This window comes from Cherax quadricarinatus, chromosome 34 (assembly GCF_038502225.1).
Source record: "Cherax quadricarinatus isolate ZL_2023a chromosome 34, ASM3850222v1, whole genome shotgun sequence".
NCBI lineage: Eukaryota > Metazoa > Arthropoda > Malacostraca > Decapoda > Parastacidae > Cherax > Cherax quadricarinatus.
The window spans coordinates 33309016-33325703 of record NC_091325.1 but is presented as its reverse complement, the minus strand read 5'-3'; positions in this window follow the sequence as shown (position 1 = coordinate 33325703).

Sequence of the window (16688 nt, the reverse complement as noted above, 5' to 3'; positions counted from 1 at the left end):
ACCAGCCTTATTCAACTAAAAATATGTTGGTTCTCCCTTACCATGAAAACTTGGTTGATATGCCTTCTCTTCTTAAGACTTTTAATATTAAAGTTGTATTTAAGAATCTTGATACAGTAAAAACACTTTTGATAAAAAAAATCCCCTCAAAATGCTGATGGATGTGTCTATAAGATTCCTTGTAAAATTTGCGTTAAAGTTTATTATGGTCAAACTGATAAAAATCTCGAACTAAGATTAAAACAACATAAATATAGCATTAGAACTGGACAAGATTCCAATGCTCTATTTATTCATGTGAGAGATTTTAACCATCCAATTGATTTTCAAAAAGTTGAGAAAGTTATATCAAGCAAGTCCATGGTTGACAGAAATGTAATGAAATCATGTTTCATAAAAAGCAGTTTTGAAAATAATGTGAATGTTTCTTTTGGTTTATATAAATTGGTTCATTTATAATTAATAAAATTTGGGAAGAATTTTATGATACATTAGACAAGTAAAAAATCTTAATGCTTGGGTAGAGAATCAGGTGTGTTTTACAGAGTCGGGTGTTGTGATGCGACTGTGAGGTGTAGTCTTGTTGTGGTGATGTGATTGTGAGGTGTAGTCTTGCCCTTTCGTATGCCTTCCTGTTGATGTTTTGTTTTTTATAGTTCCACACACGAAAACACACACACACACACACACATACACACACACACACACACACACACACACACACACACACACACACACACACACACACACACACACACACACACACACACACACACACACACACACACACACATATCTATATATATATATATATATATATATATATATATATATATATATAGATATATATATATATATATATATATATATATATTGATATAAACATTTAATTTTTGAACAAACACTAACTTAGGATTCTCACTTAACTTAATTATTTAAACTAGCGAAATTCTGTTAGGTAAATTCTGCTGTGTATAGCATAGGTCGGTTTAAATTTCTTAAATATTATATATATTCAATATTACATATCTTAGGACACTGTTTGCGGCCACAATAAAGTACAAAGTCAGAGTAAACAAAGTTTATCATTCTCTCCATTCGAAGCTGATTTTCTACCCAAATCTAATGCATAATAAATTAATCCCAAAGTATTCTTCAGTGAGAACATACCTGGTGCTGGACAACTGCTCGCCACACTACATACCTACACAAAGCAATAAGAGTTGGAATCTGTGATGACAAATTTTACAGAGGCTACGAGGAATTTAGAACTGAATATTCCGAAAATTTTGAGTTTTTTCATTGTTTCGACTTTCGTATATCTGTATTTTGCAGCAATTCCTATCCCTTTATACCATTCCAGCTTTTGTTTTATTGTTTTACACTAGCGAGGCAAAAAAAATATACGTATATTATTGTAACGTTTCTCTGTTTTTTCTTCTTAAAACTTCACCTATGATAAATGCTTTTATTTTTTTTTTTATTAACGGCAGCTGTATCTGACAGTCAAAAGGCAAACACTGTACATTCCGCTTCCAGGACTCAAAGCTGGCCAACAGGATTCTCTGAATCCTGTTATAAATGTTGCCTTGTTCATACTCCAAGAGCATGTCAAATAAAAAAAAGCACTTACCTCCACTCACTTCTAACATGCTTACACAAGCGTGTTGAAGGTCTAGCACTCGAATCGTCTTTCAATCCCTTCCTTCAACATTTCTTAGGACAACTACTCCTCCCTCCCCAAACCACAGATATCTATATTCTGTAAACTTTCATTTTTATTTTACTTATAATATAAGAAAGCATCCTCTTATCAGCATTAAATCTAATGAGCATGTGTACGGCAAGAAGGGCAAGACTCATGGAACGACTGCCTTGGTAGGTGCTCAGCTACAAAATTGAAAACCTCATTTTCTTCATCCAAAATATTGAGATAACTAATAAAACCCTGCGTTCTGTGAACTTTGGAGGTCCTCCCTACCCATCCACAAATGGGGAGAGGTATTGAGGGGACGGGATATTTGGATAGTGAACGGTACCTATATCCTGATTATATCTGAGGGGAACTAGCTGCCCGCACCTCTTTATCGATCTCGGAGAAAACTTCCTCTCATTCCATCTGTTCCTATGCATTCAACGGAGACTTGTTAAAGATCTCGTACTGAAGACTTCCAAACCCCTGTCATGTCATATATATATATATATATATATATATATATATATATATATATATATATATATATATATATATATATATATATATATATATATATATATATATAAATATATATATAATATACGGAGGTACCACCTCTAGAACTGTTCTGGGGACCCTCATCCTCAGAGAAAAGAATAAACTTACTTCAGGGAAAACTCAAGGTTCTCCCTGAAGCTGTTTAAGAATTTTCTCCTACCACCCCCTATATTTCAAGTATTGTTTTATTTAAAGACAAAATACATTGGCCAAACATTCACAAAATTACAACAGAAAGTAAAACAACATAGGTAACTCAGAGATACCTCTCGAATACTTCGTCCAGCTCCCCTGCGGTGAGCCGCATGCCCAGAATGCTGCAGGCATTTCCTCTCTGGATCGCAACACTGAGTCTCTGAAAGAGGAAGCTGATCTCCCTGTGGTCCTTGGTTTCTATGATGAGCTTCTCACCCAGCTCTTTGAGGAACTTTAGAGCACAGTTGCCTCATGCTCCAAGGGTCTCCGACCCTATTGGAATGAAGTTATAACTAGGGGAAAGGTCATCATATTTGCGGATCTTCTGGGTCTCCCTGTGGCTGGCAGCTCCACCCCCTTCCACTACGGAGTATGGCAAGTAGGTGTCTGCGATTGTGGCGGCACAGGTGTAGCCCCAAGCAATCTGCTTTCCATCCATCGAGGGTAGCATAGTGGCTCCATCAGGACGCTTTTGACTTCCGTCAGACCTCTGTACTTGGGGTTCCCGTTGAGCTGGGCAACGGGCTGTGGCGAGGCTTCTCTTTATGATGTCATTGACCTCCTCATACTTCCCTTCTGCTGTGTGACACACGAGACCATGAAGTCTGAACTGATTAGCTGTCGCCCTGCTGCAAATACACCTATGTTCGGTGAGGATGGAGGCGACCAGGCGAAAAGCAACACCAATCCGAATGGCCTGTGGGTCGCGATGGTGCCCAGGGAGGAAGTGCGAACAGCTAACAAGAAATCTCCTGAGTGTGGTGCCTTCACTGCCAGGAGACGAGCTTTGTCCTCTCCTGAAGCATTGGAGAGCATTGTGTTGGCGATTTTTTCCGTGATCGGCTTGTCCCAGTGGAACTGTTTGTGATCTTTGGGAGGAGCTGGTCTGCTGGAGGAGTTTGTAAGGGTGTCCCACCGAATTGCTGCTTCAGTAAACCTGGGTCTTGAGCTCCTACCACGTCTCTCAAGCGTTCGGGAACTATCTTCTTGATTAATGCGCTCTATATATAAATATATATATATATATATATATATATATATATATATATATATGTGTGTGTGTGGGTGTGTGTGTGTGTGTGTGTGTGTGTGTGTGTGTGTGTGTGTGTGTGTGTACTCACCTAGTTGTACTCACCTAGTTGAGGTTGCGGGGGTCGAGTCCGAGCTCCTGGCCCCGCCTCTTCACTGATTGCTACTAGGTCACTCTCCCTGAGCCGTGAGCTTTATCATACCTCTGCTTAAAGCTATGTATGGATCCTGCCTCCACTACATCGCTTCCCAAACTATTCCCAAACTGTTCCCAAACGTGTTTGTGTGTGTGTGTGTGTGTGTGTGTGTGTGTGTGTGTGTGTGTGTGTGTGTGTGTGTGTGTGTGTGTGTGTGTGTGTGTGTGTGTGTGTGTGTGTGTGTGTGTGTGTCTGTGTGTGTCCGTTTGCGTATTCACCTAGTTTTGACTGCAGGTGTCGAGTCACAGCTCCTGGCCCCGCTTCTTCACTGACCACAACAGGGTCACTCAACCTGCACCATGAATTGTATCATACCTCTTCTTGAAGCTATGAATGGATCCTGCCTCCACTACATTGTTTCCCAAACTATTCCATTTCCTGACTACTCTGTGACTGAAAAAACACTTTCTAACATGTCTGTGATTCATCTCAGTCTTCAAATTACAACTGTGTCCCCTTGTTGCTGTGTCCAATCTCTGGAACATTCTGCCTCTGTCCACCTTGTCAATTCCTCTCAGTATTTTATATGTCGTTATCATGCCCTCCCTATCTCTCCTGTCCTCCAGTGTCGTCAGGTTGATTTCCTTTAACCTCTCTTCGTTGGACATACCTCTTAGCTCTGGGACTAGTCTTGTTGCAAACCTTTGCACCTTCTCTAGTTTCTCTACGTGCTTGGCTAGGTGTGGGTTCCAAACTGGAGCCGCTTACTCTAATATGGGCCTAACGTACACAGAGTATAGTGTCCTGAACGATTCTTTATTAAGTTGTCAGAATGCTGTTCTTAGGTTTGCTAGGCGCCCATATGCTGCAGCAGTTATTTGGTTGATGTGCGTCTCAGGAGATGTGCCTGTTGTTATACTCACCCCAAGATCTTTTTCCTTGAGTGAGGTTTATAGTTCCGGCCCCTTAGACCGTACTCCGTCTGCTGTCTTCTTTGCCCTTCCCCAATCTTCATGACTTTGCACTTGGTGGGGTTGAACTCCAGGGCCCAATTGTTGGACCAGGTCCGCATCCTGTCCAGATCCCTTTGTAGTTCTGCCTGGTCCTCGTCCGATTGAATTCTTCTCGTCAACTTCACATCATTGCAAACAGGGACACTTCGGAGTCTATTCCTTCCGTCATATCGTTCACAAATACCAGAAGCAGCACTGGTCGTAGGACTGACCCCTGTTAAACCCCGCTGATCACAGGCGCCCACTCTGACACCTCGCCACGTACCATGAGTCGCTGCTGTCTTCCTGACAAGTATTCCTTTATCCATTGTAGTGCCTTCCCTTTTATCCCTGCCTGGTCCTCCAGTTTTTGCACCAATCTCTTGTGCGGAACTGTGTCAAACACCTTCTTACATTCCAAGAAAATGCAATCTACCCACCCCTAATTCTCTTGTCTTACTGCTGTAAGCCTGTCATAGAACTCCAGTAGGTTTGAGACAGGATTTCCCGTCCCTGAAACCGTGATGACTGCTTTTGATGAGCTCATTCCTTTCTAGGTGTTCCACCACTTTTCTCCTGATAATCTTCTCCATGACTTTGCAAACTATATATGCCAGTGACACTGGTCTGTAGTGTAGTGCTTCATGTCTGCCTCCCTTTTTTTTAAAAATTGGGACTACACTTGCTGTCTTCCATACCTCTTGTAATCTCCCTGTTTCGATAGATGTGTTGCATATTGATGTTAATGACACACACAGTGCCTCTGTTCCCTCTCTCAGGACCCATGGAGAGATATTATCCGGCCCCTTCGCCTTTGAGGTATCTAGCTCACTCAGAAGCCTCTTCACTTCTTCCTCGGTTGTATGTATTGTGTCCAGCACTTGGTGGTGTACCCCACCGCTCCGTCTTTCTGGAGTCCCTTTTGTCTCCTCTGTGAACACTTCTTTGAATCTCATGTTGAATTCCTCACATACTTGGCGGTCGTTTCTTGTTGTCTCTCCTCCTTCCTTCATTAGCCTGATTACCTGATCTTTGTTGTTTTCCTCCTGATGTGGCTGTAAAACAGCTTCGGGTCAGATTTGGCTTTTGCTGCATATCGTTTTTATATTGTCGTTGGGCCTCCCTTGTTACCTGTACATATTCATTTCTGGCTCTACGACTGTTCTCCTTGTTCTGGTTCCTTTGCCCTCTGTACTTCTTGCATTCCATAGCACACTTTGGTTTTGCCTCCCTGCACCTTTGGGTGAACCAATGGCTCATTCAATCACTTAGTTCCCCCTCTGCACTGTCTTGTTGTAGTAATTTTATGTATATGTATACATATTCTTCACCCGCCCTCAAGTGATTCCACTTTGCTTGTAACTTCACTTGTTTCCTTATTCATGACACAGCCGAGAATCAGTAAACAATGGAAGCCTACTGCCACATTCACTGCTTTTATTTTTGTTACTTTCTTCCTTTTGTTTGTTCGTTATCCTATCGCACTGACTATATGTTACCTCACAAATCACTCACTAACCCACATGGCTTTCCCTTGACTTTTTGACTTTGGGTTTACTTGTAATTGAACGTTGACTATATGTATCTCTGTCGCAGCAGTGCCTTCTAGGACTCCGACAGATTCGGCACTTTCAAATTTCCTGAAATTTAAGTCTTCCACTCGCCTATTTCACTTTCCGTATTCGACTATGCGAGAAATTTACACGTTGATCACTTATGAAAATTTCGACATCATGGAAGCATTTTTGATAAGAATAATTTGCCAGTGGTCTTGCAAATCAATTGACAAAGTCAAAAAGCATAATAAGGTATCATTCAGCTAATCTTGCTGTGTCCTCTAGATGAAATGTGTTGTAGACAGTGTCCTCGAGTACCGAGGGCTACTAATGGCTTAGAGCATAGCAAGTTACACTACCAGGGTGGGATGAAGGATCCTCATTATTCCCGGGTTATTGCCTGAGACATGTCTCGTCATATTTTGTGATATTCATTGAGGTCCAGATTTGAGATAAAGGGTATTTAAGGCGTTCTGTTAGATGCTTACCAGAGAATGTATGGCACATGTTGACATCATGTACATAAACAAAATGAAAAACAAATTCAGCAAATCTAGCAGCGAAAAGTTATTGAGTGAAGAATTTTTTCATCCCTAGTTTGTAAACATACTGCGAGTAATTTATGCACCCCACAACGTATGTAATCACAGGCAAGCGAAAAAATGGACGAGCTTTAAAAATTCAAATATAATTGGATAACTTTTTTGTGCCTACGTAGCGCAGTGATTGGAAGATTGGCAGTACAGTGTGTTATTGTAGTGTATGGTGGAGTGGTAGTAGAGTGTGTTATTGTAGTGTATGGTGGAGTGGTAGTAGAGTGTGTTATTGTAGTGTATGGTAGAGTGGTAGTAGAGTGTGTTATTGTAGTGTATGGTGGAGTGGTAGTAGAGTGTGTTATTGTAGTGTATGGTGGAGTGGTAGTAGAGTGTGTTATTGTAGTGTATGGTGTAGTAGTAGAATGTGTTATTGTAGTGTATGGTACAGTGGTAGTTGAGTGTGTTTATATGTAGAGTAGTTATGTGTTAGTACTGTATGGTAGTATGAGTGTGTTATTGTAGTGTTTGGTGGATTGGTAGTAGTGTTATTGTAGTGTATTGTGGAGTGGTAGTTGAACGTGTTATTGTAGTGCATGGTAGAGTGGTAGTAGAGTGTGTTATTGTAGTGTATGGTAAATTGTTAGTAGAGTGTGTTATTGTATTGTATGGCAGAGTGTTAGTAGAGTGTGTTATTGTAGTGTATGGTAGAGTGGTAGTTGAGTGTGTTATTGTAGTGAATGGTAGAGTGGTAGTTGAGTGTGTTATTGTAATGTATCGTAGAGTGTTAGTAGAGTGTGTTATTGTAGTGTATGGTAGAGTGGTAGTTGAGTGCGTTATTGTAGTGTATGGTAGAGTGGTAGTAGAGTGTGTTATTGTAGAGTATGGTAGAGTGGTAGTAGAGTGTGTTATTGTAGTGTATGGTAGAGTAGTAGTAGAGTGTGTTATTCTAGTGTAAGGTAGAGTGGTAGTAGAGTGTGTTATTGTAGTGTATGGTAGAGTGGTAGTAGAGTGTGTTATTGTAGTGTATGGTAGAGTGGTAGTAGAGTGTGTTATTGTAGTGTATGGTAGAGTAGTAGTAGTGTGTGTTATTGTAGTGAATGGTAGAGTGGTAGTTGAGTGTGTTATTGTAATGTATGGTAGAGTGGTAGTAGAGTGTGTTATTGTAGAGTATGGTAGAGTAGTAGTAGACTGGGTTATTGAGGTGAATAGCAGAGTCTTAGTAGAGTGTGTTATTCTAGTGTATGGTAGATTGGTAGCAGAGTGTGTTATTGTAGAGTATGGTAGAGTGGTAGTAGAGTGTGTTATTGTAGTGAATGGTAGAGTGGTAGTTGAGTGTGTTATTGTAATGTATTATTGTAGTGTATGGTAGAGTGGTAGTAGAGTGTGTTATTGTAGAGTATGGTAGAGTAGTAGTAGAGTGTGTTATTGTAGTGTATGGTAGAGTAGTAGTAAAGTGTGTTAGTTGTAGTGTATGGTAGAGTGGTAGTAGAGTGTGTTATTGTAGTATGGTATGGTAGAGTGGTAAGTAGAGTGTGTTATTGTAGTGTATGGTAGAGTGATAGTAGAGTGTGTTATTGTAGATTATGGTGGAGTGGTAGTAGAGTGTGTTATTGTAGCGTATGGTAGAGTGGTAGTAGAGTATGTCATTGTAGTATATGGAAGAGTGGTAGTAGAGTGTGTTATTATAGAGTATAGTGAAGTAGTAGTAGAGTGTGTTATTGAAGTGTATGGTGGAGTGGTAGTAGAGTGTGTTATTGAAGTGTATGGTAGAGTAGTAGTAGTGTGTGTTTTTGTAGTGTATAGTAGAGAAGTAGTAGACTGGGTTATTGAAGTGAATAGCAGAGTCTTAGTAGAGTGTGTTATTCTAGTGTATGGTAGATTGGTAGTAGAGTGTGTTATTGTAGAGTATGGTAGAGTGGTAGTAGAGTGTGTTATTGTAGTGAATGGTAGAGTGGTAGTTGAGTGTGTTATTGTAATGTATGGTGGAGTGTTAGTAGAGTGTGTTATTGTAGTGTATGGTAGAGTGGTAGTAGAGTGTGTTATTGTAGAGTATGGTAGAGTAGTAGTAGAGTGTGTTATTGTAGTGTATGGTAGAGTAGTAGTAGAGTGTGTTATTCTAGTGTAAGGTAGATTGGTAGTAGTGTTATTATAGTGTATGGTAGAGTGGTAGTAGAGTGTGTTATTGTAGTGTATGGTAGAGTAGTAGTAGAGTGTGTTATTCTAGTGTAAGGTAGAGTGGTAGTAGTGTTATTATAGTGTATGGTAGAGTGGTAGTAGAGTGTGTTATTGTAGAGTATGGTAGAGTGGTAGTAGAGTGTGTTATTGTAGTGTATGGTAGAGTAGTAGTAGAGTGTGTTATTCTAGTGTAAGGAAGAGTGGTAGATGAGTGTGTTATTGTAGTGTATGGTAGAGTGGTAGTAGAGTGTGTTATTGTAGTTTATGGTAGAGTGGTAGTAGAGTGTGTTATTGTAGTGTATGGTAGAGTAGTAGTAGAGTGTGTTATTCTAGTGTAAGGTAGAGTGGTAGTAGAGAGTGTTATTGTAGTTTATGGTAGTGTGGTAGTAGAGTGTGTTATTGTAGTGTATGGTAGAGTAGTAGTAGAGTGTGTTATTGTAGTGAATGGTAGAGTGGTAGTTGAGTGTGTTATTGTAGTGTATGGTAGAGTGGTAGCAGAGAGTGTTATTGTAGTGTATGGTAGAGTATTAGTAGAGTGTGTTATTGTAGTGTATGGTAGAGTGATAGTTGAGTGTGTTATTGTAGTGTATGGTAGAGTGGTAGTTGAGTGTGTTATTGTAGTGTATGGTAGATTGGTAGTTGAGTGTGTTATTGTAGTATATGGTACAGTGGGAGTAGAGTGTGTTATTGTAGCATATGTTGGAGTAGTAGTAGAGTGTGTTGTTGTAGTGTATGGTGGAGTAGTAGTAGAGTGTATTATTGTAGTGTATGGTGGAGTGGTAGTAGAGTGTGTTATTGTAGTGCATGGCGGAGTGGTAGTAGAGTGTGTTATTGTAGTGTATGGTAGAGTGGTAGCAGAGTATGTTATTGAAGTATATAATAGAGTGGTAATAGAGTGTGTTATTATAGTGTATGGTAGAGTAGTAGTAGAGTGTGTTATTGTAGTGTATGGTAGAGTGGTAGTAGAGTATGTTATTGTAGTATATAACAGAGTGGTAGTAGAGTGTGTTATTATAGTGTATGGTGGAGTAGTAGAAGAGTGTGTTATTGTAGTCTATGGTAGAGTGGTAGTAGACTGTGTTATTGTAGTGTATGGTAGAGTGGTAGTAGAGTGTGTTATTGTAGTGTATGGTAGAGTAGTAGAAGAGTGTGTTATTCTAGTGTATGGTAGAGATGGTAGTAGAGTGTGTTATTGTAGTGTATGGTAGAGTGGTAGTACAGTGGGTTATTGTAGTGTATGGTAGAGTGGTAGTAGAGTGTGTTATTGTAGTGTATGGAAGAGTGTTAGTAGAGTGTGTTATTGTAGTGTGTGGTAGAGTGGTAGATGAGTGTGTTATTGTAGTGTATGGTAGAGTGGTAGTAGAGTGTGTTAAGTGAATGGTGGAGAAGTAGAACAGTGTGTTACTATAGTGTATTGTAGAGTGGTAGTAGAGTGTGTTGTTGTAGTGTATGGTGGAGTAGTATCAGAGTGTGTTTTTGTAGTGTATTGTGGAGTGGTAGTAGAGTGCGTTATTGTAGTGTATTGTAGAGTGGTAGTAGAGTATGTTATTGTAGTATATGGTAGAGTGGTAGTAGAGTGTGTTATTACAGTGTATAGTGGAGTAGTAGCAGAGTGTGTTATTGTAGTGTATAGTAGAGTTTTAGTAGAATGTGTTATTCTAGTGTATGGTAGAGTGGTAGTAGAGTGTGTTATTGTAGTGTATGGTAGAGTGGCAGTAGAGTGGGTTATTGTAGTGTATGGTAGATTGGTAGTAGAGTGTGTTATTGCAGTGCATGGTAGAGTAGTAGTAGAGTGCGTTATTCTAGTGGAAGGTAGAGTGGTAGTAGAGTGTGTTATTGTAGTGTATGGAAGAGTGGTAGTAGAGTGTGTTATTGTAGTGTATGGTAGAGTGGTAGTAGAGTGTGTTATTGTAGTGTATGGTATAGTAGTAGAGTGTGTTATTGGAGCGTATGGTAGAGTGGTAGTTGAGTGTGTTATTGTAGTGTAGTTTAGAGTGGTAATAGAGTGTGTTATTGTAGTGTATAGTAGAGTGTTAGTAGAGTGTGTTATTGAAGTGTATGGTAGAGTGGTAGTAGAGAGTGTTTTTGTAGTGTATGGTGGAGCTGTAGTAGAATGTGTTTTTGTAGTGTATGGTAGAGTGGTAGATGAGTGTGTATGGTGGAGAAGTGGTAGTAGAGTGTGTTATTGTAGTGTATGGAAGAGTGTTAGTAGAGTGTGCTATTGTAGTGTATGGTAGAGTGGTAGATGAGTGTGTTATTGTAGTGTATGGTAGACTGGTAGTTGAGTGTGTTTTTGTAGTATATGGTTCAGTGGTAGAAGAGTGTGTTATTGTAGTGTATGGTGGAGTAGTTGTAGAGTGTGTTATTGTAGTGTATGGTAGAGTGATAGTAGAGTGTGTTATTGTAGTGTATGGTAGAGTGGAAGTAGAGTGTGTTATTAAAGTGTATGGAGGAGAAGTAGAAGAGTGTGTTACTGTAGTGTATTGTAGAGTGGAAGTAGAGTGTGTTGTTGTAGTGTATGGTAGAGTAGTAGTAGAGTGTGTTATTGTAGTATATGGTGAGGTGCTAGTAGAGTGTGTTATTGTAGTGTATGGTAGAGTGGTAGTAGAGAGTGTTATTGTAGTGTATGGTAGAGTGGTAGTAGAGTATGTTATTGTAGTATATGGTAGAATGTTAGTAGAGTGTGTTATTATAGTGTATAGTGGAGTAGTAGTAGAGTGTGTTATTGTAGTGTATGGAAGAGTGGTAGTAGACTGTGCTATTGTAGTGTACAGTAGAGTTTTAGTAGAGTGTGTTATTCTAGTGTATGTTAGAGTGGTAGTAGTGTGTGTTATTATAGTGTATGGTATAGAAGTAGAGTGTGTTATTGTAGTGTATGGTAGAGTGGTAGTAGACTGTGTTATTGTAGTGAATAGTAGAGTTTTAGTAGAGTGTGTTTTTCTAGTGTATGGTAGATTGGTAGTAGAGTGTGTTATTGTAGTGTATGGTAGAGTGGTAGTAGAGTGTGTTATTGTAGTGTATGGTAGAGTGGTAGTAGAGTGTGTTATTGTAGTGTATGGTAGAGTAGTAGTAGAGTGTGTTATTCTAGTGTAAGGTAGAGTGGTAGTAGAGTGTGTTATTGTAGTGTATGGTAGAGTGGTAGTAGAGTGTGTTATTGTAGTGTATGGTAGAGTTTTAGTAGAGTGTGTTATTCTAGAGTATGGTAGAGTGGTAATAGAGTGTGTTATTGTAGTGTATGGAAGAGTGGTAGTAGAGTGTGTTATTGTAGTTTATGGTGGATTGGTAGTACAGAGTTTTAAGGTAGTATTTGGTGGAGAAGTATTAGAGTGTGTTATTGCAGTGTATGGTGGAGTTTTAGTAGAGTGTGTTATTGTAGTGCATGGTAGTGACAGTAAAGTGTGTTATTGTAGTGAATGGGAAAGTGGTAGTAGAGTGTGTTATTGTAGTGTATGGTAGAGTGGTAGGAGAGTGTGTTATTGTAGTGTATGGTAGAGTGGCAGTAGAGTGTGCCATTGTAGTGTTTGGTGGAGTGGTGTTATTGTAGTGTATGTTAGAGTGGTAGTAGAGTGTGTTATTGTAATGAATGTAGAGTGGTAGTAGAGTGTGTTATTGTAGTGTATGGTGGAATGGTAGTAGAGTGTGTTACTGTAGTGTACGGTAGTGATAATAGAGTGTGTTATTGTAGTGCATAGGAGAGTAGTAGTAGAGTGTGTTATTGAAGTGTTTGGTAGAGTGGAAGTAGAGTGTGTTATTAAAGTGTATGGAGGAGTAGTAGAAAAGTGTGTTATTGTAGTGTATTGTAGAGTGGTAGTAGAGTGTGTTGTTGTAGTGTATGGTGGAGTAGTAGTAGAGTGTGTTATTGTAGTGTATGGTGGAGTGGTAGTAGAGTGTGTTATTGTAGTGTATGGTAGAGTGGTAGTAGAGTGTGTTATTGTAGTGTATGGTAGAGTGGTAGTAGAGTGTGTTATTGTAGTGTATGGTAGAGTGGTAGTAGAGTGTGTTATTGTAGTGTATGGTTGAGTGGTAGTAGAGTGTGTTATTGTAGTGTATGGTGGAGTGGTAGTAGAGTGTGTTATTGTAGTGTATGGTAGAGTGGTAGTAGAGTGTGTTATTGCAGTGTATGGTAGAGTGGTAGTAGATTGTGCTATTGTAGTGTATGGTAGAGTGGTAGTAGAGTGTGTTATTGAAATGAATGGTAGAGTGGTAGTAGAGTGAGGCATTGTAGTGTATGGTAGAGTGGTAGTAGAGTGTCTTATTGTAATGAATGGTAGAGCGGTAGTAGAATGAGTTATTGTAGTGTATGACAGGGTGGTAGTAGAGTGTGTTATTGTAGTGTATGGTAGAGTGGTAGTAGAGTGTGTTATTGTAGTGAATGGTAGAGTGGTAGTAGAGTGTGTTATTGCCGTGTATGGTAGAGTTGAAGTAGAGTGTGTTATTGTAATGAATGGTAGAGAGGTTGTAGAGTGTGTTATTGTAGTGTATGATAGAGTGGTAGTAGAGTGTGCTATTGTAATGAATGGTAGAGTGGTAGTAGAGTGTGTTATTGCAGTGTATGGTAGAGTGGTAGTAGAGTGTGTTATTGTAGTGTATGGTAGAGTGGTAGTAGAGTGTGTTATTGTAGTGTATGGTAGAGTGGTAGTAGAGTGTGTTATTGTAGTGTATGGTAGAGTAGTAGTAGAGTGTGTTATTGTAGTGTATGGTAGAGTGGTAGTAGAGTGTGTTATTGTAGTGTATGGTAGAGTGGTAGTAGAGTGTGTTATTGTAGTGTATGGTAGAGTGGTAGTAGAGTGTGTTATTGCAGTGTATGGTAGGGTGGTAGTTGAGAGTGTTATTGTAGTGTATGGAAGAGTGGTAGTAGAGTGTGTTATTGTAGTGTATGGTAGAGTGGTAGTAGAGTGTGTTATTGTAGTGTATGGTAGAGTAGTAGTAGAGTGTGTTATTGTAGTGTATGGTAGAGTGGTAGTAGAGTGTGTTATTGTAGTGTATGGTAGAGTGGTAGTAGAGTGTGTTATTGTAGTGTATGGTAGAGTGGTAGTAGAGTGTGTTATTGTAGTGTATGGTAGAGTGGTAGTTGAGTGTGTTATTGTACTGTATGGTAGAGTGGTAGTTGAGTGTGTTATTGTAGTGTAGTGTATAGAGTGGTGGTTATTGTAGTGTATGGTAGAGTGGTAGTAGAGTGTGTTATTGTAGTGTATGGTAGAGTGTAGTAGTAGTGTGTTTATTGTAGTGTATGGTAGTAGAGTGTGTTATTGTAGTATGGTAGAGTGGTAGTAGAGTGTGTTATTGTAGTGTATGGTGGAGAGTGGTAGTAGAGTGTGTTATTGTAGTGTATGGTAGAGTGGTAGTAGAGTGTGTTATTGTAGTGTATGGTAGAGTGGTAGTAGAGTGTGTTATTGTAGTGTAGAGGAGTGTAGTATTGTAGTAGGAGTGGTAGTAGAGTGTGTTATTGTAGTGTATGGTAGAGTGGTAGTAGAGTGTGTTATTGTAGTGTATTGGTAGAGTGGTAGTAGAGTGTGTTATTGTAGTGTATGGTAGAGTGTAGTAGTAGAGTGTGTTATTGTAGTGTATGGTAGAGTGTAGTGGTAGTAGAGTGTGTTAGTGTGTTATTGTAGTGTATGGTAGAGTATGTTGAGTAGTGTGTGTTATTGTAGTGTATGGTAGTAGTGTATGGTAGAGTGTAGTAGAGTGTGTTATTGTAGTGTATGGTAGAGTGTGTAGTGTATAGTAGAGTGATAGTAGAGTGGTATTGTAGTGTATGGTAGAGTGGTAGTAGAGTGTGTAGTGTATGGTAGTGTAGTAGAGTGTGTTATTGTAGAATGGTAGATAGTAGAGTGTGTTATTGTATTGTATGGTAGAGTGGTAGTAGAGTGTGTTATTGTAGTGTCTGGTGGAGTGGTAATAGAGTTTGTTATTGTAGTGTATGGTAGAGTATGTTATTGTAGTATATGGTAGAGTGGTAGTAGAGTGTGTTATTATAGTGTATTTTGGAGTAGTAGTAGAGTGTGTTATTGTAGTGTATAGTAGAGTGGTAGTAGACTGTGTTATTGTAGTGTATGGTAGAGTGGTAGTGGAGTATGTTATTGTAGTGTATGTTAGAATGGTACTAGAGTGTCTTATTGTAGTGTATGGTAGAGTGGAAGTAGTGTGCTATTGTAGTGTACGGTAGAGTGGTAGTAGTGTGTGTTATTGCAGTGTATGGTATAGTGGTAGTAGAGTGTGTTATTATAGTGTATGGGAATGTGGTATTAGAGTGTGTTATTGTACTGTATGGTGGAGTGGTAGTAGAGTGTGTTTTTGTAGTGAGTTGGAGAGTGGTAGTAGAGTGTGTTATTGTTGTTGGTAGAGTAGTAGAGTGTGTTATTGTAGTGTATGGTAGAGTGGTAGTAGAGTGTGTTATTTTAGTGTATGGTAGAGTCATAGTAGAGTGTGTTGTTGTAGTGAGTTGGAGAGTGGTAGAAGAGTGTGTTATTGTTGTTTATGGTAGAGTGGTAGAGTAGAGTTAGAGTGTGTTATTGTAGTGTATTGTAGTGTATGGTAGAGTGATAGCAGAGTGTGTTATTGTAGTGTATGGTAGAGTCGTAGTACAGTGTGTTATTGTAGTGTATGGTGGATTGGTAGTGGAGTGTTTTATTGTAGTGTATGGTAGAGTGGTAACAGAGTGTGCTATTTTAGTGTACGGTAGAGTGGTAGTAGAGTGTGCTGTTGTCGTGTTTGGTATAGTGGTAGTAGAGCGTGTTATTGTAGTGTATGGTAGAGTGGTAGTAGAGTGTGTTATTGCAGTGTATGATATAGTGGTAGTAGAGTATGTTATTACAGTGTATGGTAGAGTGGTAGTAGAATGTGTTATTGTAGTGTATGGTAGAGTGGTAGTAGAGTGTGCTATTGTAGTGTACGGTAGAGTGGTAGTAGAGTGTGTTATTCTAGTGTATGGTAGATTGGTAGTAGAGTGTGTTATTGTAGTGTATGGTAGAGTGGTAGTAGAGTGTATTATTGTAGTGTATGGTAGAGTGGTAGTAGAGTGTGTTATTGTAGTGTAAGGAAGAGTGGTAGTAGAGTGTGTTTTTGTAATGTATGGTAGAGTGGTAGTAGAGTGTGTTATTGTAGTTTATGGTAGAGTGGTAGTAGAGTGCGTTATTGTAGTGTATGGTAGAGAAGTAGTAGAGTGTGTTACTGCAGTGTATGGTAGAGTGGTAGTAGTGTGTGTTATTGTAGTGTATGGTAGAGTGGTAGTAGAGTGTGCTTTTGTAGTGTATGGTAGAGTGTTAGTAGAGTGTGTTATTGTAGTGTATGGTAGAGTGGTAGTTGAGTGTGTTATTGTAGTGTATGGTAGAGTGGTAGTTGAGTGTGTTGTTGAAGTGTATGGTAGATTGGTAGTTGAGTGTTATTATGTGTATGGTAGAGTGGTAGTAGAGTGTGTTATTGTAGTGTATGGTAGAGTGGTAGTAGAATGTGTTTTTGTAGTGTATGGTAGAGTGGTAGTAGAGTGTGTTATTGTAGTGTATGGTAGAGTGGTAGATGAGTGTGTTATTGTAGTGTGTTGGTGGTAGTTGGTAGAGTGGTAGTAGTGTGTGTTATTGTAGTGTATGGTAGAGTGGTAGTAGAGTGTGCTTTTGTAGTGTATGGTAGAGTTGTAGTAGAGTGTGTTATTGTAGAGTATGGTAGAGTGGAATTAGAGTGTGTTATTGAAGTGTATGGTAGAGTGGTAGATGAGTGTGTTATTGTAGTGTATGGAAGACTGGTAGTTGAGTGTGTTTTTGTAGTGTTGGTAGTGTAGTGTGTTATTGTAGTGTATTATGGTAGTAGAGTGTGTTATT